The sequence below is a fragment of the Arachis duranensis genome, chromosome 5 (genome assembly GCF_000817695.3).
Source record: "Arachis duranensis cultivar V14167 chromosome 5, aradu.V14167.gnm2.J7QH, whole genome shotgun sequence".
NCBI lineage: Eukaryota > Viridiplantae > Streptophyta > Magnoliopsida > Fabales > Fabaceae > Arachis > Arachis duranensis.
In genome coordinates this window covers 18,283,693-18,299,938 of record NC_029776.3, presented here as the reverse complement: position 1 = coordinate 18,299,938, position 16,246 = coordinate 18,283,693, and the positions used below count along the sequence as shown (strand labels likewise).

Sequence of the window (16,246 nt, the reverse complement as noted above, 5' to 3'; positions counted from 1 at the left end):
CTAGAGCCATCGAGAACTGAGAAGTGAGAACGCCTCACTCTCACACGGGTCGAGCCACCGCCGTCGAGCCACCGCAACAGCCGTGGAGAACTGAGAAGGTGCCTTCGCTGTCTCCCACCGCCTCACTCTCACTCTCCCTTCCCCCATCTCTGCTTCTTCTCTGTCTTCCAGGTCTCTGCCCTTCCCCTGTTCTATTCATTTTGTTGCTATAGCTAGTTAATTTTGATTAGCTTAGTTAGTTAGAAATGCATGTTAGTTGATTAGGTGGTTAGCGAATCTGAGCTGGATAGTGGATTTAGGTTTGTTTTGAATAATGATGATGACTGAAAGTGTTGCTGTTCTATTGATTTTCTTGCTTTGTTTGTGATGTATGGTTTGCTCCTGTGCCAATTTGGCTTGATTGATGCTGCTGCATACTGATTTATTGCTGCCTTGTCCTGCTTGTTGATGCTGAGTTTTGTTTTAATTTGAGCCTAATCACCGGATTTAGTTAGGAGCATTTGTGTGGATTCATGTTGCTAGCTTGTGCAGTGAGAATTTTTGCTGAATTCCTGTTTCATTTTGTTCTGATGTTGTGTTGTAAGCCAGTATTTCTGTACATAGTTTAAATATTTACAACTTTTTTTTGCTAAAAATTTATGGCTGATTTGGATTTGCTAAGTAAGATTCAAGATTTATTATCCTTCTCTTGAGTTGAATGAAGTTTTTGTCAAAGTTAAAAGAATGTATCTGAGCAATTGCAACATGCATTGTTACTATTACACACAGCAATTTGATGATTTGTTTGATCTTTGTTGCCTGTATTGGTGTGTGTTGATAGCCTGAAGTTTTGAGCTATTTGTTAGATATGAGTTTAGATTGTGAGCTTAATTGCAGAAGAGGTCTTGCTACTTTGTTGAATTCTGCAGTTTAATCACCAAATTAAACTCTTTTAGTCTACTCTCTACATCTCTTTCTACCTACTCTATCTGTGTATATGCACATTTTAATTTCTTGCAAGCAACTCATCATGAATAAACATTGTTTCCATTGTTTACATGAGGGTTTTTTTGAGGTATACATACTTGCTTCTCTCGGTGTCTTTGTCTCTGTCTGTCGGTGTCTCTGTCCCCTTTTGCAACCATTGTCTCTTTTATAGTGATATCTGATATGTGGTTTACTGATATAGTGAAGTTTTGTGAACTCTGATTCAAGTCATTCAACTGTGAACTGATATAGTGATATAGTGATTGAATAATTGTTTTTATGTGAACTGTGAAGTGTGAACTGATATAGTGATTGAATAATTGATTGAATAATTGTTTGCTTGTTTTAACTAATTTTTCAACTGAATAATTGAAATTGAAATTGAAATTATGCAACTAATTGATAGGTAGGTTTTGTTTGTTTATTTCTCTTGAATTGAAATTGAAATTCTGCAACTAATTTTTTGATTTGAGTGAGTAAGAGTCAGTTTTTTCTGCTATTTAACTTCATGTTGTTTTATGCTTATGTGTTTGTTCATTCTTGGGGTGTTACACTAATATTTTTGTTTTGAGTCTTCTGAAAATACCAGGGTGTTATATTTTGGTTTATGTAATACTTTTAATTTGGATGATATTTCAAGATTTATATTAGACTATAATTATATTTTAATGTGTTTATTTATATTTTATTTATTATTTTATTATAAAACGATTTTTTCAGTTCAACTACGATTGAACTGGTTGAACCTATAAACCAGTGAACCAGTAATTAGAACGGTTCGATGACCAGTTCGGTTTTCAGAATCTTAATGGGGAGAACCGAGCAACATGATTTTAGCTGAATAACAAAAAGTCAAAAACAGAAATAAAACTCGGTGATCAAGATCGGTTGATAGAACACTGAAAATTAAAGAACCAATATTTCCTTAGGACTCCTTCCCTAGCTATGAAAAACAGGCTTTTCCAACACTCTCTGGGACCCCACATTTTTTGCATCAACTAGAGCTTCAAGCCTCTCTAAGTGTGGAAACTCTCTGAATGCAACTTTCTTGAGTTTCTTCACTTGTTTTACAACATAAGTCATAATTCCTTTGGACCAGTATTTGGAACTTAGAACATATACAAGTTCCACTATTTCTCCCTTGATTTATCGGTAGCAGAAAACGAGCTCATGAGGATAAAGCCAATAGCACGGTCATTAAGGCATACTAGTGTAAGACCTATGCTACTTACGGATTAAATATTGATCCATTATAAAAATTTATTGGTAAAAGTATTAAATATAGGCTAAATTTTTATATATAAATAATTTTAATGTGAAATAAAAAAAATATTTGATCATTTTAATGTTTTATATTATTGTAATGGTAGTACATGATGTTTTATAATAAAAAATATTATTTTAATTATTAAAACACAAAACGTTATTGATATTTTGCTTAAAAATATTATTTTAATTATAAAAACACAAAATATTAGTGACATTTTATAAATGATCATAGTAGTGTTTAACACATAATTTGGTTCATCATACAAAATTTTACTACTACTAATACAATATATAAAAAAAAGTTCTCAAATATATCATGCCATTCATTAATATAATTTAAATAATATACTACTTACAACTATTTGTTGGTAAAGAAGTGCTGGTATAAGAAAAAAAAAAGTAAATTTAGTTAAGTTTGTTGTGACATGGATAGATAAGGATGATGGATGTCTATTTATGAGTGGCACATTTTTCCTATGTTAAAGAAAATAAATTCTTAGAATGAAGAAGTTTGAAACGTAAACTTTATGTGCCTATAAATACATGTACTGAGATAAAGGGAATACATAAGCAATAACAAAGTATTCTTACCTCTCTCTTCTTTCATGCACTATAATATTATAAATTCTATTTTCTTCTCTCTCAGGGTGTTAGTATATAAGTATTAATATATAATATTAATACATTTCTATTAGTGTGAGATATTGAAGTGGTGATTATTATTATTAAAGTTATTCATTTACACATCTTTATTTTATATCTAGTACATCTTTCTTATTTATTTTATAACACGTTATCAGCACGAAACTCTAACGAAATTTTAGGAAGGCTCCAGGTAACAAATTTTCATTATGTCGAAACTCTTTCATCTTGAATTTAATGCTCTTAATATATCTGAAAATAATTATTTATCATGGATACTAGATGCTAAAATCCATCTTGATTCAATGGATCCTGGAGATACCATTAAGGCTGAAAATAATACATCACAGAAGGATAAAGCTAAATCCATGATTTTTCTTCGTCGTCATCTTGACGTATGATTAAAAAATGAATATCCCACATTAAAAGATCCTGCAGATCTATGGAAAGATCTTGAAAAAAGGTACAATCATCAAATACTTCCTTAAACCCGATATGTTAGAGAAAATTTTCTCGACCTTCCATGCCTCGAATGTGCTCATGCAACAACAGTATCAAGAAAAAGAATTAAAAAAATATTCTGAGTTAATTTCTTGCCTTCTTGTTGCTGAACGCAACAATGAGTTACTTTTGAGAAATCATGAAACGTGCCCAGCTGGCGCCGCCCCATTTCCTGAAGTAAATGCGGATAATCATTACCCTAGAAGAGGTAAATGACAAAGTTTTAGTAAGGAAAAAAATTATGGAAGAAAAAAAATTATGTTCATAAGAAAAGATCTCACCAGAAGTGGGATAAAGAAAGAAACAATAGACAAAGTAAATCAATTGAGGATAAATGCTTCCATTGTGGTGAAAAGGGCCATTGTTCATGTACGTGTCGTACCCCAAGACACCTAGTTGATCTTTATCAAGCATCCTTGAAAAAGGATGATAAAGGAAAGGAAACAAATTTTGTTTCAAATGATGAAAATTCCACCACTCATTGTGATATATCTAATTTCTTTAAGGATTCTGAAGAAAATATTGACTATTTGATCAATAATGGAATATGTTGATATGTGTATGTGTTTGTTAAGTATTCACGTGAATAATTTTATTGTGTGTGTACTTTTACTCATTTTATTATTATTATAATTTGTTTTTGAAGAAAAATGGCAAGGACATATTCTGAAGATATTTGCCTTGCGGATAGTGCAAGTTCGCACACTATTCTTAAAAGTATTATATATTTTACCCATCTTCTGCCAAAAGAAGAATATGTTAATACTATTATTGGCTTAGACAATGTGATAGAAGGCTCTGGAAGAGCTATAATTTTGTTTCCAGAAGAAACAAAATTCATAATAAATAATGCACTATTGTCTACCAAATCTCGAAGAAACTTGTTGAGTTTTAAAGATATTCGCCGAAATGGATATCATATTGAAACAATGAATGAGAAAAATCATGAGTATTTATGTATCACAACTCATGATTTAAATAAAAAGGTTATATTAGAAAAATTACCCTCACTTTCATCTGAATTGTATTATACAAAGATTAGTACAATTGAATCACATGCCATTGTAAACCAGAAGTTTACTAACCCAAATAAATTCATAACTTGACATGATAGATTGGGTCATCCGGGAATAACCATGATGAGGAGAATTATTGAAAACTCTCATGGACATTCACTAAAAAACCAGAAGATTCTTAAATCTAGTGAATTTTGTTGTGCTGCATGTTCTCAAGGGAAGTTAATTTTAAAGCCATCACCAGTAAAGATTGGATTTGAGTCCCCTGAATTCCTAGAAAGGATTCAAGGTGATATATGTGGACCTATTCATCCACCATGTGGATCTTTTAGATATTTTATGGTCCTGATAGACGCATCTTCGAGATGGTTACATGTGTGCTTATTATCTTCTCGCAACCTGGCGTTTACGAGATTACTGGCTCAAACTATTCGATTAAAAGCACAATTTCCAGAAAATCCAATCAAAGCGATTCGTCTTGATAATGCTGGTGAATTTACTTCCCAAGCTTTTAATACTTATTATATGGCTAATGGAATAAGTGTTGAACATCCAGTAGCTTATGTTCACACACAAAATGGGTTAGTAGAATCACTTATTAAACGCCTCCAATTAATTGCTAGACCCTTCCTTATGAGAACAAATCTCCTAACCTTGGTTTGGGGGCATGCTATTTTACATGCCGCAACACTTATTCGTTTGAGGCCAACGAGTTACTATCAATTCTCTCCTATGCAATTAGCATTTGGCCAGCAGCCAAATGTTCCCATTTAAGAATATTTGGGTGTGCGATATATGTTCCCATTGCACCACCTAATCGCACCAAAATGGGACCCCAAAGAAAATTGGGGATATATGTTGGATATGATTATCCCTCTATAGTGATGTATCTTGGGATACAAACCAAAGATGTATTTAAAGTCCGGTTTGCAGATTGTCATTTTGATGAATCAAAATTTCCAACATTAGGGGGAGAGAATAAGCTTCCTAAAAAGGAACTTAATTGGAATGCATCATCCTTGATGCATTGAGATCCTTGATCAGCGCAATGTGAAATAGAAGTTCAAAAGATTATACATTTGCAAAGAATAGCAAATGAATTGCCTGATGCATTTTTCGATACAAAGAGGATAACAAAATCTTATATACCAGTGGAAAATGCCCTAATTCGAATTGATGTCCCAGTTGGACAAATTGCCACTGAAGCAAATACACGCCAGAAGCGTGGTAGGCCTGTCGGTTCCAAAGACAAAAATTTTCGAAAGCGAAAAGAGGTAAATACTATTCCTGTTGGAAAAGACATAGTAGAGACACCTACAGTTGTCCAAAATTCTGATATAATTTTAACGCCAGAAGACGTTCAGGTACCTGAAAATTGTGAAAATGACAAGATCTCGATAAATTATGTCTTTACAAGAAAGAAATGGGACCGAAATAAGACAATTGTCAATGAAATATTTGCATATAATGTGGCATTAAATATCATGCATGAAAGTAAGGATCTTGATCCAAGATCAGTCGAAGAATGTCGACAAATGAATGATTGGCCAAAATGAAAAGAAGTCATGAAGGCTGAGTTAGATTCACTTGCAAAACGTGAAGTCTTTGGACCTATAGTCCGTACACTAGAAGATGTAAAACCTGTTGGATATAGGTGGGTATTTGTGAGAAAATGAAATGAGAAAAATGAAGTTGTGCGCTATAAAGTCCGACTTGTGGCACAAGGTTTTTTACAAAGGTCCGGTATAGATTATGAAGAAACGTATTCCCCTGTAGTGGATGCGATAACATTACGTTATTTAGTCAGTTTATCTGCATATCATAAATTGCATATGCATTTAATAGATGTGGTAACAGCCTATTTGTACGGCTCATTAGATCGTGATATCTATATGAAAGTCCCTGAAGGACTAAAGATATCTAAACCATCCAATGAATATTCACAGGGATTATACTCAGTCAAATTGCAAAGATCTTTATATGGTCTAAAGTAATCTGGACGAATATGGTATAATCATCTTACTGAGTATCTGGCCAGAAACGGATTCAAGAATGATGATATCTGCCCATGCGTTTTCATAAAGAAATCTGCATCTGGGTTTATTATAATTGCTGTGTACGTTAATGATTTAAATATCATTGGGACTCTTGAAGAGATTCCAACAATTATAAAAACTCCAAAAGAAGAGTTTGAGATGAAAAATCTTGGAAAGACTAAATTTTGTCTCGGCCTGCAGATTGAGCATATAAAAAAATGGGATCTTTATTCATCAAACAACATACACAGAAAAGATCTTGAAAAGATTTTATATGGATAAGTCACATCCCTTGAGTACCCCAATGATCGTAAGATCTTTGGATGTGGAAAATGATCAATTCCGTCCTAAGAAAGAGAATGAAGATATCATTAGTCCTGAAATACCATATCTTAGTGCTAAGATATAGTTCCTCTCCAACTAGAAGACATTGGAGTGGAATCAAACAGATCTTTCGATATCTTCATGGAACAGTTGATATGGGATTGTTTTATCCCTATAGATCCAAGTCACAATTAGTTGGCTATGCAGATGCTGTATATCTGTCTGATCCACATAAAGGGAGATCTCAAACAGGATACCTATTCACATATGGTGGTACAGCTATATCATGGAGGTCCACGAAACAGACGATTGCAGCAACATCCTCTAGTCATGCTGAAATACTAGCGATACATGAAGCTAGTCGCGAGTGTTTTTGGCTGAGGAGTGTGATCCAATATATTCTATCATCATGTGGACTGATTGATCAGAAGATAGCTTCAATTGTCTTATTTGAAGATAATACAGCATGTATTGCTCAACTTAAAGGCGGATATATCAAAGGTGATAGAACAAAGCATATTTCTCCCAAATTCTTCTTCACTCATGATCTTCAAAATCAAGGGACAATTGATGTCCAACAGATCCGTTCAAGTGATAATCTGGCAGATTTATTCACAAGGTCACTCCCAAAATCTTCTTTTGAAAGATTGGTATATCAGATTGGAATGCATCGATTTTGAGATATAAAATAATGTCGGCAAGAGGGAGAGAATGTACTCTTTTTTCCTTGGTCAGGGTTTTTAACCATTGGTTTTTCTTGACAAGGTTTTTAATGAGGCAGTCCCCATCACTAAAGGATATTGTACTCTTTTTCCTTTACTAAGGTTTTTTCCCACTGAATTTTTCTTTAGTAAAGTTTTAACAAGGCAATAATCTTAAATGGTCATCTAAGGAGGAGTGTTGTGACATGGATAGATAAGGATGATGGATGTCCATTTATGAGTGGCACATTTTCCCTATGTTAAAGGAAATAAATTCTTAGAACGAAGAAGTTTGAAACGTAAACTTTATGTGCCTATAAATACATGTACTGAGATAAAGAAAATACACAAGCAATAACAAAATATTCTTATCTCTCTCTTCTTTCATGCACTATAATATTATAAATTCTATTTTCTTCTCTCTCTCTGGATATTAGTATATAAGTATTAATATATAATATTAATACATTTCTATTAGTATGAAATATTGAAGTGGTGATGATTATTATTAAAGTTATCTATTTACACATCTTTATTTTATATCTAGTACATCTTTCTTATTTATTTTACAACAATCAAAATATTTTATAAACAAATTATATTTAATTTATTAGGCAATGTTAACTATTTGAGATCTAACAATTATAAACCAATATTATTATCATTGTCAACTTCAGCAACTGTAAATCAACCCTGGTTAACGTAAATCGATAATATTTTTAACAATTAAAGAGATATTTAAATAAATTTGATTATTATCAAAGACCCTCATCATCTTTCACAACAAAAGATTTATTATTTTTATAGAACAATAGAATGTGTAAACATTAATTATTCATTTTTCTGTTATTATATATTCAGTTATTCACACACTACTAAGTGTAATATCAAAAATAAAAATTATTTGTCTTTTTAAATATTACTCTTAAATCTTAATCATTATCTCAAAAAAAATCTTTTCTTTAAATTTCAAACTATGCCATTGCTTTTTACTAAAAAATATATATTGAAAACTGCTCTTATAATATTGACTTTATTTTAAAAATATTAATAAGAAAATCAACTTCTTAACTCTAAGATTAGTCATTTGGATTGCTACTCAAAATTTCTGTCCCTAACACAATTAAGTAAAGAAATTTTCTATAGTTATCTTTTATGTTTTCTTTTAAAAATTATATTTAAATTTATATAAAATATGGACTAAGGTTTACAATTTGAATTTAGAGTGAGTTAATAGTCAAAATCGTCTTTGAAAGATTATTCGATCTCTATTTTAATTCTTAAGAGATAAAATTAATCAAATTAGTCTCCAAAAGTTTTAGGTGTTTCTTATGCAGTTAAGCCAAAATATTGTCTCAGCCACATAAGTACCTGAAGAAAGAATATGACAAGTTTTTAATGATAGTACCTAAAAAAGAAACAGACTACGAATTTATAGATTTATGTAATCCATGACACAATACATGAGCTTAATGATAGATTTCCGGAAGTACTATTGAAAATATCCACAACAAACTTATTAACTCAAGTGACCTTAAGTTGCTGTGAAGATTTGGTTTCAAAAATATTTTTTGTTGCTCCAGACATTTAGATTAAGAGAAATAGGTATAAAATGCACATTCAATGAAGCATATTTGGTATCAGTTGCTAAGATATTCATGTGCAAATGGTATGGAAGCACAAAGAAATTGGTATTCAATACTAAATGCAAATATGATAGTAAACAAATGACACTGAGTGTATGAACATCTTATGGATATGGTCCATTTAGTTCCTGCACAAATAGTTTCTTCCTTCCTATGAAAATTAAACACCCACTTGAGATAAGTATAGAAAAAATATTTATTAATTTTTAGGAGGCATCCTCATAGAATAAAGAAAAAATGAAACTAGCAAAGTTAAATCCTAAGATGATAATCACACAACATCACATGCCAACTCCTTTGTATGAACGATAATATAGAAATGCATCTTTCAAACCAATAATTACTTCTCTTACACTTTGCTATTGAATTGTCCTTCATGTTGCAACCCAATCAAGTACCAATTTATGTTTTGGATACTATTCAATTATGTAAGAAATGAAAAATGCAATAGCCATAGAAAAACTAATAAGGATAGCGTTTTTTAGGATCTCAATCATTTTCTTTCAACCTCACATGTCACAAATTCTAAGATCATACAATCAAACAATAAAACCTGTTCTTGATCACGATTTTTTCTTTTGGAAAAAGGAAGGATGAAGAATTGAATGCTTCCATTAATGAAAATATCCAAAAAAACAAAGGATGAAGAATTAAATGCTTCTATGGAGAGGAGCTTATACTAACATTAGATATGGTAGTCATGTTCTTTATCAAGGATGGATCTTTAGGCACAAATGTTTTTCACTCATCTTGATCAATCATTGTATCACTTTTTGCGTTAGCATCACTAAAGATGCTTGGAGTAAAATATATACAATTTTAGAAACATTAATTTTAAAGAGCACTTGAAAGGTAGTAATTAAGGGAAAAAATCTTAAGAACCTTATTCAGATGCAAAACACAAAAACAGAAAAGAGAGGAAATAATAACTTTAAAAAACAATCACATAACATATATTAATCATATAACAGAGAACATTTTTATATTAAAAAAAATTTCACATTAAGAGAGAGCATTAAGAGAATAGATGGAGCAAGATCCCTTCAATGAAAAGTTTTTCACTCAACAATAAGTAGAAGCAAGAAGCATCCTTATGCTGCCGTGTTAGGAACCTTACAATCTTAAAAGATGTCAATATGTTTTCATTTTTCTATTACAAAAGCTTGAAAACAGAAATGCTGAAAAATTAATTGAGAATGATGTCATTTATATAATAGTTAACATCTTTTTTATTCTTTGCTTTCCCATTTTCATTTCTCCATCAGTTTGAAATGCAAAATGATGAAATTTGTATAATTTTGCTATTTTAAATTAGTTATTAAAAAATAAAAGTGGGAACTAATGAAAATATGCTTAGATTACCATGTATGTATCAAACTGTCATATTGGTGGCAATGTTTACAATTACAAACCCTTTTAAAAAGGATCTTTCTTAGGGAAAGCAAAAGTAGTAAAAGCTTATCCATTCTAAAATCTTAAGAGGCAAGAAGCAGGACTGTGCAAAAGATAAAAAAGGTATAACCAATGGCCACATTTTGTTGACTTTGTTTTAAGCACATATTTTGACATTTCTCTTATGTGAACATTCCACAGCTTGAGCTTGTTAAAACTCAAAAAATGACTGGACGAAAAGTAGTGTCTATACATTCATGTAGAAAATATTATCAAAGGAGAAAAAAAAAAAACAAAGAGCAAAAAACTAATTTTCAATCAGTTGCTCACATTTCGTAAGTTGTAGTCCTTACTCCAAAAAGTAAGGTGCTTCTCTAATGAAAGGCATTATCATATTTGGGAACAAAAATATTACTGTAATGCAATAATCGACTATGTAATGCGGGACCTATAGAAAACAAATTAAGAGAGCCTTGCAAGATCATATATTTTTTCTCTTAAGATCAGAAACCAAATCATGATAGAGGAAAAAGGACTCTCTTACCTTAAAACATAATTATGGAAATAGGACAATAGTAATTTTTTTTAGCAGATCAAAATAATGCATATTTTTAGCATATCTAAATAGTAATTTTCTATTCACAATGACATAAAAATGAAAAAAGAAACACAGATATTCCTTTTTAAATTCTTTGCTTTCAAAGGTAGTATGGCTCCCACTAACCATAGTCTATTGAGATCTTTTAACTGCTGAAACCTTCACATTGTAGTTTGTCTTCTTATCTACATAGATTTTGAGAATGAAAATAAAACAAAAAAATAAATAAAATAAAAGAAAGAGCCCAATCCAAAAACGAATCTGAATCAAGCTTTGGCCAAAGATTAACTACAGGAAAGGATCACAGTATCACAGTCACACAAGATCTCAACACAAAAATCCATTAAATAGGTCATGTCAATTTCCTCTTACTTGATAATATTTTCTACCAATCAATCTACCAACCACTGTTACCGAAATCAGCATCTCAAATGTAACATAATCAACTGCACATTAGTTGTCCTAGAAACGAAGTGGTTGTAAGACAATATCCGAAAGTTCTTATAACTGCTAAAAAGGCAGCTGAAAGATGTTCTTATATAATAAATAACCTGAAGTTGGATCAAGCTACGGTTGTGATGGTCGAATTGCAACATAATTATTAATTAATTATATGTTGGGCTTTTTGAAATATAACTTGTCTGGTAGGATTTTTCCTAAAACAATGAGTGGCTATATAATGTCACAACAAAAGAGAACACTATAAATTTCAAAGATATATTGAAAGCAGATTGGAGATTATATCAAAGTTGTAGAATAATCTTTAAAATTCAATTGTAAAATAAGATAATTTAAAGAATTATAGAGTAAAACATCTAGAGATTTAGAATCCCCATTAAGAGCAGATATAAGTATGTATAAGTAATTGATCAACTTCAAATTCATGTAAGATGTAAAAAGAGAGCTGGTTATGACCCAAATTAGATGCTTGAGGCAAATAGAAAAAAAATTACAAAGCCTAAAAAAAAGTGATCATGCATAGATGTTAAAAGTTTTCAATATATAAATCCTAAAATCACAATGAAACCATCTCATCAAAGCATCACATATTTAAGCTGCAAGCAAAAAATAAACTACTCCATGTTCATCAAAATTCAATTTAATTAAACCATAACATATCAATGCTTTTCAATGATGAAGTATATTTTTAAAGATATATACTTAGTAAGATAATCTTTAAGTTTCAATTACATTTCTAAAACAAAAAAAAAATAGATAAAAATAATGAACAGCAAAAAGAAACAAATTATTAATTATATCATCATGAAAACAAACCAAACCATGAATAAATAGTAAAAAGTGAACCGAAATGGCAAAGATAACTCAGAATCATGCACAATGAAGGCAGCCACAGTTCTCAGTTTCCTTCCTCACCAAATCGGGCACCTAATCGACCAACTTAGCACATTCCGTGTAGTGTCCTTTAGCCCAACTCATGAAGCGCACAGTTCATATATTTTGCCCCTCCTCTACCTAACACTTTGCTAACAGCATTAAATGGGGACCAACATCTCCATAGTTGATAATGGACATAAATTGAGTTTAACAAATGAAGATACAAAAACATGAGTTGAAACAAAATTAATCAGATTAACATAAAAAGGCAAGTAACGTAGTTATAAAGTATAAGAATGTATATATAACATCCATAAAATTATATACTAACCCTCCATATAGCTTGTAGCCGTACGAAGAGTAACACATATCTGACTAAACTAAATTTCTTCTTCTGAGCCAATCCCTTGCCCCACTTTATTTTTTTATCCTAAAAATTATGATGGTAGCTAAGAATTAAACTAAAAATCTTTAAATCTTTAAGTTAGGTTAAATAAATGAATCCTTAAGGGACAATATCAAATTACAAATACCAATATGAACACTTTTTTGTATTTAAATAAACAACTAAAGCACCCAACTTACTATCATGCATCTCATCTTAGTATATAAATATTTATGTCAAATTTTGTATGTCATTACCTTACATAATTTAGTTTCTTTCATGTATCTCATCTTATAACTTGCTGAATTTCTTTAGTATTATATTTAAACTGAAATAGAAAAATAAAATACTGTCCATGCCACAAATAAATTTGGAGTTGAAAAATCATAACATTATATTATTATGAAAAAATAACTGTAGTGCTTTCTTGTCTTAAACTAGAAAAGGTACATTTTCAAAATGCATAAATTATGAGAAATTAGAATCCTAAGTGAAACTTACTTTTAGTGTTAGTTGTGCATTCTATTGGTGAAGAATTGTAAGGAATTAGACTACCATTTTGTGATATTATCCACTTTATCTCCAATTATTCTTCCTGTAACAAGTAAACATTATCTAGATAGATAATTATAAAGCTCCCACACAACCCTAGCAAACATTAACTTAGGTAATTTTGAGAGTACAGAGAGTATCACTTTGTAAGCTTCACTTTTTCTTGTCAACTTATGAGAAGCACAATGTAAATCTAAAAAAAAAAATCAAAAAGCAAAAAATTTAAAAATAAAAAAATCCGAAAAACAGAAAAGTAGAAAAGCAGATAACAGAACCTATTATTTTAAAGTGAATCACACAGATTTAGATAAAAAAAAGACAACATTTAATAATTAGCATGTTATTATTGTAACTTCACCCTTTAACATGGTGTATTTAAAGGAGAAGACAATAGAACAGCTATTAACTGCATGTTACCTTATAATTACCACCGGCTTACTGCATGTTGATACTAACTGGGATTAGATTAAGATATTTAAAAAAATGCATATAAATATTAGGAAAAATAGACAAAAGTACACTCGAATTTTCACACGAAATACAAATGTACTTCTCAATTTTTTAATGAGTCATTTGTACACATGAATATAAAACTCCATTGTCAATTCTACCCTTCTGTGGTCTGAGTAAATTTTCCGGCAGTGGTGGAGGCGTGTCACGATATTGTATGATGTGGCCAATTTGAGGTGACATTGTGAAAAATAGGAATATTCATTATGAAATTTGTTGAAATAAATATAAGAAAAGAGAATAATGAAATCATTGTTTATCCTCTTCCTTCTCTAATTTCTTCGAACCATATGAACCCTAACAAAGGGTGTAGACCTTTCATTGGCCTTGATGACACGTTCTTAAAAGGGCTTCTATGGAGGACAACTACTCACTACAATAAGTCAAGATGCGAACAACAAGATTTTTCCAATTGCTTATGCCGTGGTGGATTCAGAGATAACTGGAAATGGTTTATGGAGCATTTACACAATGATTTGGGCAACTACAAGGTTCATGGTTGGAACTTCATTAGCGACCAACAAAAGGTATGCAGTTAGTTGTTGTTAACATGGTTAGAACCACAGTTGTATTAACGACTAACATATTAATTGAACAGGGTCTGATTCCGGCTATGCAACAAGTTATGCTTGGAGTTCATCATCGCTTCTGTGCTATGCATATTTGGAATAATTTCACACAGAGATAGAAGGACAAACAACTCAAAAGGGCAATGTGGGAGTGTTGTTGAGCCGAATGATCCGAAGCAGTGGAAGAAAATCAGCTACTGAAACCATGGCTGCAACTTAAAATTAGTTGCTTTGGACAAAGGAGTTTTTTGGTCTTGGTGTTCTCATTTGGACTTGCAGATTTCTTATTGGAGTTTAAAAAATTGTTGTTATCATTTCTTGTGTGGCTGTGTTAGGGTTCATATGGTTCTAAGAAATTAAAGAAGGAAGAGGATGAACAGTAATTTCATTATTCCCTTTTTTTAAATTTATTTCAACAAATTTCATAATGAATATTTCTATTTTCCACAGTGTCACTTCGAATTGGCCACATCATACAATACCGTGCCACCTGGCCTCCACCACTGCCGGAAAATTTACTCAGGCCACGGAAGGGTAGAATTGACAACAGAGTTTTATATTCATGTGTGCAAATGACTCATTAAAAAATTGAGAAGTACATCTGTCCACCGTGTGAAAATTTGGGTGTACTTTTGTCTATTTTTCCTAAATATTATCAGCTTCATTATTATACTAAATTATGTCAACGTGATAATAACTGATAAGTTAGACCAAAAAATAAGCTATGTCAATATTATTCAATTAAGACATGAGACAGTACTTGTAACAGGCATATACTCTTCATGTCAGTGTGCTCTTATAGAATACATAAAGCTTAACTTATGACTCAAATTAGAATAAATAGGATAATGCAGAAAATCTTTGGAATTAATACCAAACTCATTCTACGATGATAGTATCTTATGCTTTATGTAATGTAGCTAAGAAAATCATAATAGTAACTAAGAATTAAACTAAATTTTCACACCCTAGGATGAATAATATCTTCTGGCTTATAAAATATATAAAATCCAACAGTAAACAAAAAACCTTTGGCTTCTCTTCTCCTTTTTGTTTTGACTTCAAGTATTCTTCCTTGGAAATGCATACTCTTGCAGAATTCAGAATTCAAATTAATTCACCAATTCATGTTCATGGATTACATCAAATAGACTAAAAAGAAACAACAAAAAAAATTAATTTCAATTCCTTACTTTCAACTTTATCACTATCTACATGTTCAGTACCAATCCCACTGATTGAAGAATCCATCATTTTGCATCTGCATAAAGAAATAGATCACAATTCATAACATGTATAAGCTTACAAAGCAGATTCAAAATAGAAAACCACTGCCCCATAAAATATTTTGGATACAGTAAATATTATGACTTGTAAAATCATCAGCATGTTCATATTATATATAAAGAGATTGCTCTGCTCCATAGAAACTCGCATGCTTTATTTTGAATGAAGTCAATGCCCTGGTCTTTGCTGCTGTAAGGTTCCCAAGTGTTGGATACTTTTTCATCAGTGGTCCACACCACGAAATCATCAACATCAGAGAGCTGAAGGGGTCGAAGAGAGATTTGTGCCAAATCAACACTCTCTTCTCTGTCTCTCTCCATCAGAACTAGCTTCTCTTTTTGTTTGGACCATGGACTTTGGAAGCAGTGTTGGCCTATTTATTAAGTGATGGTAATGGAACAAAATCCTATCCATAAATGAAGTTACAAGGAAGAAGGGTATACTTGGAGTAGCCACCAAGAAATGAAGGAAGTGAAAGCAATGTTTGACTTGTATTGATGAAATTACTTTAAATATT

General features: G+C 31.3%; 1 pseudogene; it reads right to left on the bottom strand.

Moving 5' to 3' along the window:
- LOC107488514 (uncharacterized) lies at positions 1 to 16,099 on the bottom strand (annotated as a pseudogene).
- Between the last annotated feature and the right edge of the window lie 147 nt (positions 16,100 to 16,246).